Source organism: Vipera ursinii (genome assembly GCF_947247035.1).
Source record: "Vipera ursinii genome assembly, chromosome: 7".
Taxonomy (NCBI): Eukaryota; Metazoa; Chordata; class Lepidosauria; order Squamata; family Viperidae; genus Vipera; species Vipera ursinii.
In genome coordinates, this window is record NC_139521.1 from 39,202,281 (window position 1) to 39,211,771 (window position 9,491).

The following is a 9,491-nucleotide window of genomic DNA, read 5'->3' on the forward strand; positions in this document are numbered from 1 at the left end:
AGTTCAACCAATCAATTCAAATATGCAGGGTAGGTGCATATCTTGCCTTGGCTCCACTCTTCAAACCCTGTTCTGCGCATGCGCGCATATACGCGCATGTGCGCACATTTTTTTTGCGGCTCCCAGTTTTTCCTTTTGTGAGGGAACCGGTTCCGAGTGGCTCTTTCACTGTTTCAGGTTGCTGACCCCTGGTATAGGCTTACAATCAAAATTGTAATATACAGCAAGATAACAATCTTACAAATGTACAGTTAACTGAAATTAATTTTATAAATTAATATTTTTATAAAAAGAATGTTTCATAGATCAGAGCTCACCTGACAGCTTCAGACTGAGATTTTTTTTTCCTCACTGGTAATTGCAACCAAATCCCCCATATAAAAATAGAGGCTTCTATAACAAACCATGGATTTTAGACCTCTCATTGTAGAAGTGCAAGCAATTAATATTTCTCCAAGGTTACTAGAAAGACTCAGGAGCCAAGCTACAAAGTTATCCTATGAAACACACATTTATAATTGTGATTTGCTCCATTTTTTTTAGCGTCATATTTTTATAAAAGTTTTACTTTGTTATTCTACGCCTCATGTTACCTCCCCCCCTTCCCGGCAGCAGGTGTTGAGAATACAACTTTGAAATTTCATAAGGAAAGACTTTGTTATATTGTTTTTAAGAAAAAAATGAATTGGTAGTTCAGTTTAGCTGACGTCCTGATCACAGGGGAATCAGCGGCACTCCTGGCGGAATGTCTCTGTGCAGTACTCCAATGTTTCTGTGAGGCAGGCCTAAAACTCAAGAAGGAAAAGTGCCAGATCAGTGTGGAATCCACAGAATTCCTAGTTTTCCACATCGATGCTGCCGGAATCCACCCATCTGACACAAAGCTAAAAGCAATTCAGCAAGCCCCCACACCAAAATCCAAGGGGGAGCTACAAGCATTCCTGGGCTTGCTCAATTTTTACCACTCCTTGCCACAAAAGGCAAGAACTGCTACACCGCCTACTGGACAAAAAATGCCCTGGGTCTGGTCGTGCACCCAAGACAAAGCATTTAAGGCAGTAAAATCATTGTTATCCTCAGACTCCATCCTAGTTCATTTCAACGAAAACCTACCAGTAACACTAGCCTCTGACACTTCACCATACGGCATTGGGGCAGTACTAAGCCACAGGATGCCAGATGGTAGAGAGGCCCCCATTGCATATTATTCTAGAGTTTTATCATCGGCTGAAAGAAACTATGCCCAGATAGACAAGGAAGCCCTCGCCATAGTGGCTGGCATTAAGAAGTTCTACGACTTCTTATATGGATGAACCTTCACCATCTTTATAGACCACAAACCTCTGCTTGGTCTCTTCACAGCAGACAAACAGACATCACAGATCCTGTCACCGCGAATGCTATGATGGTCCATTTTCATGGCTGCATACTCATACTGGCTAGTCTACAAGCCAGGTAAGGAAATGGGCCACGCCGATGCTCTCAGCTGACTGCCTCTACCGCAGACTGATCCGGACCCAGACCCAACTTGTCGTATTCTGGCAAGCCAGGACCTGCCTGAAGCAACCCTACATGCAGGGGATGTTGCAGCTGAAACCACCATGGACAGAACGCTTAGCCGCATTCTCAACTGGGTGTTAAGGGGATGACCAGAGACCTGGCCAGGCCCTGAGTTCCATCACTATGCTTCTTGGAAAAATAAACTGTTGGTCCACAAGGGATGTGTGCCATGGGGCAGCAGGGTCAACATTCCACCCAATCTTTGCTCCAGGGTGCTGGGTTGTTTACACAAGGGGCACCCAGGAATTGTTCGAATGAAGGCTCTAGCCAGGAGCTACTTGTGGTGGCCAGGCCTGGACAAGGACATTGAGAATCAAGTAAGACCTGCAAAGAAACCTGACCAGAGATGCCACAAGCACCAGCGCACCGCTGGGAGACCACACACGTCCCACGGTCTCACGTGCACATTGACTTTACGGGCCCTTTCAAGGGCAGGTGTTCCTAATTGTTGTAGACAGTTATTCCAAATGGTTGAAAGTGATACCGGTCTCATCAATGACAATAACCATGGTCATCCAAGAGTTGTGCTGGCTGTTCACCACACATGGTCTGCCAGATCTAATACTGTCCAACAACACGGCACAATTCACAGCAGGAAAGTTTCAATCTTTCCTCAACGCCAACATGATTTGGCACATAACATCCGCTCCATTCCACTCCACGACCAACGGTCAGGCCTAATGAATGGTCAGGACCACAAAGGAGGCACTCAAGTGGTTGATGACTGGGGACTGGAATCACCACCTGGCAAACTTCCTCCTGTGTCAACACACAACTCTAAGTGCAGCAACAGGTCGCAGCCCAGTGGAGCTGAGGTGGGGCCGCCGGCTCACCACAAAGCTTGTCCGACTTCACCCAGAGTAGAGGCAGAGATGGCTCAACCAAAGCCCCCCTGGAATTTACAGTTGGATGAATTGGTCTGGGCCAGGAACTATGGAAATAGGGCACCTTGGGTGGCAGCTAGGGTAACTAAGATAACAGGGCCCTTGTCATACGAGGGTATTCTGGAAAATGATTTGTATAGTCAGACACCACATTGATCAGTTATGGCGTTGGCAGGCTGGGCCAGTCCCAGGTGAGGATCCCAAGGTTTTATCAGACACACAAGAGAACTGTTTTCCTCTGAGTTTGCCTACATCACCCGTGGCCACCTCCAGGGAAACAGAGGTATGAAGGGCCGTATAGCTGCTGCCACTCATGGGCTACCTAAACAGCCATCACGACTGTTCAACTGGAGATGGATAATTCTCCACTTGAACAGGACTCTCCAATAACATTGCAGCGGTCCACTAAGATCTGTGGGCCCCCGGCCTATCTCAAAGACTATGAATATTGAACAGACTGAGGATGATAACTATCCTAGGGGAAAGGGGTGTTATGTATTGAATATAAAGTTGTGTTAATCCCTGATAAAGTGATACTAACTTGACTCCAACTGCTTGTGAAGTTAAAATGAAAACTAACCTTTAGATGACCCTGACTGTTAACTCCAAATGTTTTGGAGGGAAACTTTGAACATTCATATTTGGGTGCGTTTTTCAAGTATTGTGATTGGTTAAGGCTCTGTGGGTTCAGAGTATAAATTACAGGCAATTGCCTGCAGTTCTCCAGTTCTAGTTTGAGTCAATAAAAAATGTTGTAACTATGCTGGTCTGCTCCTTGCCTACCAAAGCCCACTACTCAATACCGTATATACTTGAGTATAAGCCGAATTTTTCAGCCCACTTTTTGGGCTGAAAAATTCCACTTCGGCTTATACTCCAGTCAACAAAAAAAACTTACCGAGGACTTGTGCGCGGCCGAGGCTTTGGTGCTTCCGGGATCGCCCGCACCTCTCCCAAGCCACCGCCGTCCGAGACCTGCCGAAGTTTGGGGAGGTTTGGGGAGGTGCGCGCGCACCTCCCCAAACTCCGCGCCTTGCCTGCCTGCTTCTTTCCGCAGCGGAAAGAAGCAGGCAGGCAGGGCGCGGAGGAACGGAGACTTGCCGACGTTTGGGGAGGTTTGGGCGTCTCCCCAAACCTCGGCAGGTCTCCGTTCCTCCGCGCAGACCTGCCGACGTTTGGGGAGGTTTGGGCGCCTCCCCAAACCTCCCCAAACCTCGGCAGGTCTCCGTTCCTCCTGCCGACCTTTGGGGAGGTTTGGGCGCCTCCCCAAACCTCCCCAAACCTCGGCAGGTCTCCGTTCCTCCTGCCGACCTTTGGGGAGGTTTGGGCGCCTCCCCAAACCTCCCCAAACCTCGGCAGGTCTCCGTTCCTCCTGCCGACCTTTGGGGAGGTTTGGGCGCCTCCCCAAACCTCGGCAGGTCTCCGTTCCTCCGCGCAGACCTGCCGACGTTTGGGAAGGTTTGGGCGCTTCCCCAAACCTCCCCAGGTCTCCGTTCCTGTTTGGGGAGGTTTGGGCGCCTCCCCAAACCTCCCCAAACCTCGGCAGGTCTCCGTTCCTGTTTGGGGAGGTTTGGGCGCCTCCCCAAACCTCGGCAGGTCTCCGTTCCTCCGCGCAGACCTGCCGACCTTTGGGGAGGTTTGGGCGCCTCCCCAAACGTCCCCAAACCTCGGCAGGTCTCCGTTCCTCCGCGCAGACCTGCCGACCTTTGGGGAGGTTTGGGCGCCTCCCCAAACGTCCCCAAACCTCGGCAGGTCTCCGTTCCTGTTTGGGGAGCTTTGGGCGCCTCCCCAAACCTCCCCAAACCTCGGCAGGTCTCCGTTCCTCCGCGCAGACCTGCTGACCTTTGGGGAGGTTTGGGCGCCTCCCCAAACCTCCCCAAACCTCGGCAGGTCTCCGTTCCTGTTTGGGGAGGTTTGGGCGCCTCCCCAAACCTCCCCAAACCTCGGCAGGTCTCCGTTCCTCCGCACAGACCTGCCGACCTTTGGGGAGGTTTGGGCGCCTCCCCAAACGTCCCCAAACCTCGGCAGGTCTCCGTTCCTGTTTGGGGAATTTTGGGCGCCTCCCCAAACGTCCCCAAACCTCGGCAGGTCTCCGTTCCTCCGCGCAGACCTGCCGACCTTTGGGGAGGTTTGGGCGCCTCCCCAAACGTCCCCAAACCTCGGCAGGTCTCCGTTCCTGTTTGGGGAGGTTTGGGCGCCTCCCCAAACGTCCCCAAACCTCGGCAGGTCTCCGTTCCTGTTTGGGGAGGTTTGGGCGCCTCCCCAAACCTCCCCAAACCTCGGCAGGTCTCCGTTCCTCCGCGCAGACCTGCCGACCTTTGGGGAGGTTTGGGCGCCTCCCCAAACGTCCCCAAACCTCGGCAGGTCTCCGTTCCTCCGCGCAGACCTGCCGACCTTTGGGGAGGTTTGGGCGCCTCCCCAAACGTCCCCAAACCTCGGCAGGTCTCCGTTCCTGTTTGGGGAGGTTTGGGCGCCTCCCCAAACGTCCCCAAACCTCGGCAGGTCTCCGTTCCTCCGCGCAGACCTGCCGACCTTTGGGGAGGTTTGGGCGCCTCCCCAAACGTCCCCAAACCTCGGCAGGTCTCCGTTCCTGTTTGGGGAGGTTTGGGCGCCTCCCCAAACCTCCCCAAACCTCGGCAGGTCTCCGTTCCTCCGTGCAGACCTGCCGACCTTTGGGGAGGTTTGGGCGCCTCCCCAAACGTCCCCAAACCTCGGCAGGTCTCCGTTCCTGTTTGGGGAGGTTTGGGCGCCTCCCCAAACCTCCCCAAACCTCGGCAGGTCTCCGTTCCTCCGCGCAGACCTGCCGACGTTTGGGGAGGTTTGGGCGCCTCCCCAAACCTCCCCAAACCTCGGCAGGTCTCCGTTCCTGTTTGGGGAGGTTTGGGCGCCTCCCCAAACCTCCCCAAACCTCGGCAGGTCTCCGTTCCTCCGCGCAGACCTGCCGACCTTTGGGGAGGTTTGGGCGCCTCCCCAAACCTCCCCAAACCTCGGCAGGTCTCCGTTCTTCCTGCCGACCTTTGGGGAGGTTTGGGCGCCTCCCCAAACCTCCCCAAACCTCGGCAGGTCTGCGCGGAGGAACGGAGACCTGCCGAGGTTTGGGGAGGTTTGGGGAGGCGCCCAAACCTCCCCAAACAGGAACGGAGACCTGCCGAGGTTTGGGGACGTTTGGGGAGGCGCCCAAACCTCCCCAAAGGTCGGCAGGTCTGCGCGGAGGAACGGAGACCTGCCGAGGTTTGGGGAGGTTTGGGGAGGCGCCCAAACCTCCCCAAACAGGAACGGAGACCTGCCGAGGTTTGGGGAGGTTTGGGGAGGCGCCCAAACCTCCCCAAAGGTCGGCAGGTCTGCGCGGAGGAACGGAGACCTGCCGAGGTTTGGGGAGGTTTGGGGAGGCGCCCAAACCTCCCCAAACAGGAACGGAGACCTGCCGAGGTTTGGGGACGTTTGGGGAGGCGCCCAAACCTCCCCAAAGGTCGGCAGGTCTGCGCGGAGGAACGGAGACCTGCCGAGGTTTGGGGACGTTTGGGGAGGCGCCCAAACCTCCCCAAACAGGAACGGAGACCTGCCGAGGTTTGGGGACGTTTGGGGAGGCGCCCAAACCTCCCCAAAGGTCGGCAGGTCTGCGCGGAGGAACGGAGACCTGCCGAGGTTTGGGGAGGTTTGGGGAGGCGCCCAAACCTCCCCAAACAGGAACGGAGACCTGCCGAGGTTTGGGGAGGTTTGGGGAGGCGCCCAAACCTCCCCAAAGGTCGGCAGGTCTGCGCGGAGGAACGGAGACCTGCCGAGGTTTGGGGAGGTTTGGGGAGGCGCCCAAAGCTCCCCAAACAGGAACGGAGACCTGCCGAGGTTTGGGGACGTTTGGGGAGGCGCCCAAACCTCCCCAAAGGTCGGCAGGTCTGCGCGGAGGAACGGAGACCTGCCGAGGTTTGGGGACGTTTGGGGAGGCGCCCAAACCTCCCCAAACGTCGGCAGGTCTGCGCGGAGGAACGGAGACCTGCCGAGGTTTGGGGAGGTTTGGGGAGGCGCCCAAACCTCCCCAAACAGGAACGGAGACCTGCCGAGGTTTGGGGACGTTTGGGGAGGCGCCCAAACCTCCCCAAAGGTCGGCAGGTCTGCGCGGAGGAACGGAGACCTGCCGAGGTTTGGGGACGTTTGGGGAGGCGCCCAAACCTCCCCAAACAGGAACGGAGACCTGCCGAGGTTTGGGGACGTTTGGGGAGGCGCCCAAACCTCCCCAAAGGTCGGCAGGTCTGCGCGGAGGAACGGAGACCTGCCGAGGTTTGGGGAGGTTTGGGGAGGCGCCCAAACCTCCCCAAACATGAACGGAGACCTGCCGAGGTTTGGGGACGTTTGGGGAGGCGCCCAAACCTCCCCAAAGGTCGGCAGGTCTGCGCGGAGGAACGGAGACCTGCCGAGGTTTGGGGAGGTTTGGGGAGGCGCCCAAACCTCCCCAAACAGGAACGGAGACCTGCCGAGGTTTGGGGAGGTTTGGGGAGGCGCCCAAAGCTCCCCAAACAGGAACGGAGACCTGCTGAGGTTTGGGGACGTTTGGGGAGGCGCCCAAACCTCCCCAAAGGTCGGCAGGCCTGCGCGGAGGAACGGAGACCTGCCGAGGTTTGGGGACGTTTGGGGAGGCGCCCAAACCTCCCCAAACGTCGGCAGGTCTGCGCGGAGGAACGGAGACCTGCCGAGGTTTGGGGAGGTTTGGGGAGGTTTGGGGAGGCGCCCAAACCTCCCCAAACAGGAACGGAGACCTGCCGAGGTTTGGGGACGTTTGGGGAGGCGCCCAAACCTCCCCAAAGGTCGGCAGGTCTGCGCGGAGGAACGGAGACCTGCCGAGGTTTGGGGACGTTTGGGGAGGCGCCCAAACCTCCCCAAACAGGAACGGAGACCTGCCGAGGTTTGGGGACGTTTGGGGAGGCGCCCAAACCTCCCCAAAGGTCGGCAGGTCTGTGCGGAGGAACGGAGACCTGCCGAGGTTTGGGGAGGTTTGGGGAGGCGCCCAAACCTCCCCAAACAGGAACGGAGACCTGCCGAGGTTTGGGGACGTTTGGGGAGGCGCCCAAACCTCCCCAAAGGTCGGCAGGTCTGCGCGGAGGAACGGAGACCTGCCGAGGTTTGGGGAGGTTTGGGGAGGCGCCCAAACCTCCCCAAACAGGAACGGAGACCTGCCGAGGTTTGGGGACGTTTGGGGAGGCGCCCAAACCTCCCCAAAGGTCGGCAGGTCTGCGCGGAGGAACGGAGACCTGCCGAGGTTTGGGGAGGTTTGGGGAGGCGCCCAAACCTCCCCAAACAGGAACGGAGACCTGCCGAGGTTTGGGGACGTTTGGGGAGGCGCCCAAACCTCCCCAAAGGTCGGCAGGTCTGCGCGGAGGAACGGAAACCTGCAGAGGTTTGGGGAGGTTTGGGGAGGCGCCCAAACCTCCCCAAAGGTCGGCAGGAGGAACGGAGACCTGCCGAGGTTTGGGGAGGCGCCCAAACCTCCCCAAAGGTCGGCAGGTCTGCGCGGAGGAACGGAGACCTGCCGAGGTTTGGGGAGGTTTGGGGAGGCGCCCAAACCTCCCCAAAGGTCGGCAGGAGGAACGGAGACCTGCCGAGGTTTGGGGAGGTTTGGGGAGGCGCCCAAACCTCCCCAAAGGTCGGCAGGAGGAACGGAGACCTGCCGACGAGCCGCGGCTACACAGGGTATTCCTGTGTATTCAGGCTTGCAAAATGGCGGATCGAGCCTCTGCTGGCGGCAGAGGCTTGCAGAACGGCGGATCGGCTTATACTCGAGTCAATAACTTTTTCCAGTTTTTGGGGGTGAAATTGGGGGTCTCGGCTTATACTCGAGTCGGCTTATACTCAAGTATATACGGTAATTACTATATAGAGTTGATCAAATCTACAAGAATAGAAGTAAAAAGTCTAAAGAATAAAAGGCAAAGGATGAATCCTTTCATGAATGTGGAAACCCAAAATAGTTTCCAAGAAAGCATGGAAACATATAATGAATTATAATGGTAAACTATTTTAGCAATGCTTCCTTTTCTTTCTGTTTTTTAAATTGTTTTTCCCCCTCTACATACATATGTTAGTTTTTCAAACAGTGTGTGATCTGGGTTCGTAAAACGCTAATACATAACAAGTCCTACTCTTTGGTTCTCTCTTCTAGCCATTTGTAGAATAGATTCCAGCTTTGGTAGTATTCTGTTTCTTCTTTATCTTTCAGCCTCATAGTTAATCTGTCCATCTCTGCACATTCCAGTATCTTTTTTATTACTACTTCTTCTGAAGGTATTTGTTCATTCTTCCAGCATTGTGCATAACTTATTCTTGCTGCAGTTATAATATGTAATGCCAAATATAAGTTTTGCTTATTAATCTTTTCTGGTACTATACCTAATAAAAAAATTCAGGATTAAATACTACATGTTCTCCTAATATTTTTTCTAGCCAAGCATGTATTTTTTCCCAATAGGCCTTTACTTTGGCACATGTCCACCAGATATGATAATATGTACCTAAATTGTGTTTACATTTCCAACATTTACCTGATACATTTTTAAACATTTTTGCTAATCTTGCTGGAGGCAAGTGCCATCTATAAAACATTTTATACAGATTTTCTTTATACTCAGTTGACATTGTCAATTTATAATTTCTGTCCCATAATTTTTGCTATTTTTCTAATTCTATATTATAATCAAAGTTTTTCACCCACCTTATCATTGTCTCTTTAGTTTGTTCACTTTCCATCTCTAAAATTAACAAAAAATTATACATTTTCTTAATTAATTTCTCATCAGAAGTTAATAATATCTTATCAAATACAGTTTGTTCTTTATAGAATCCATAAAGTTTCATATCTTTTTCATATCTATTTTGTATTTGTAAGCGTATCCACCATGACATGTTGATACCCTGATTTTCCAGCTCTTGTTTCGATTTTAATGTCTCGTCAATATTTAAAATATCTCTATATGTCCAAGTTTTTTCAAAATCTAACAAATTTGTGTATGAAAAAGCTTCAATTGTTGATAACCACCCTGGAATTTTTACATATATTTT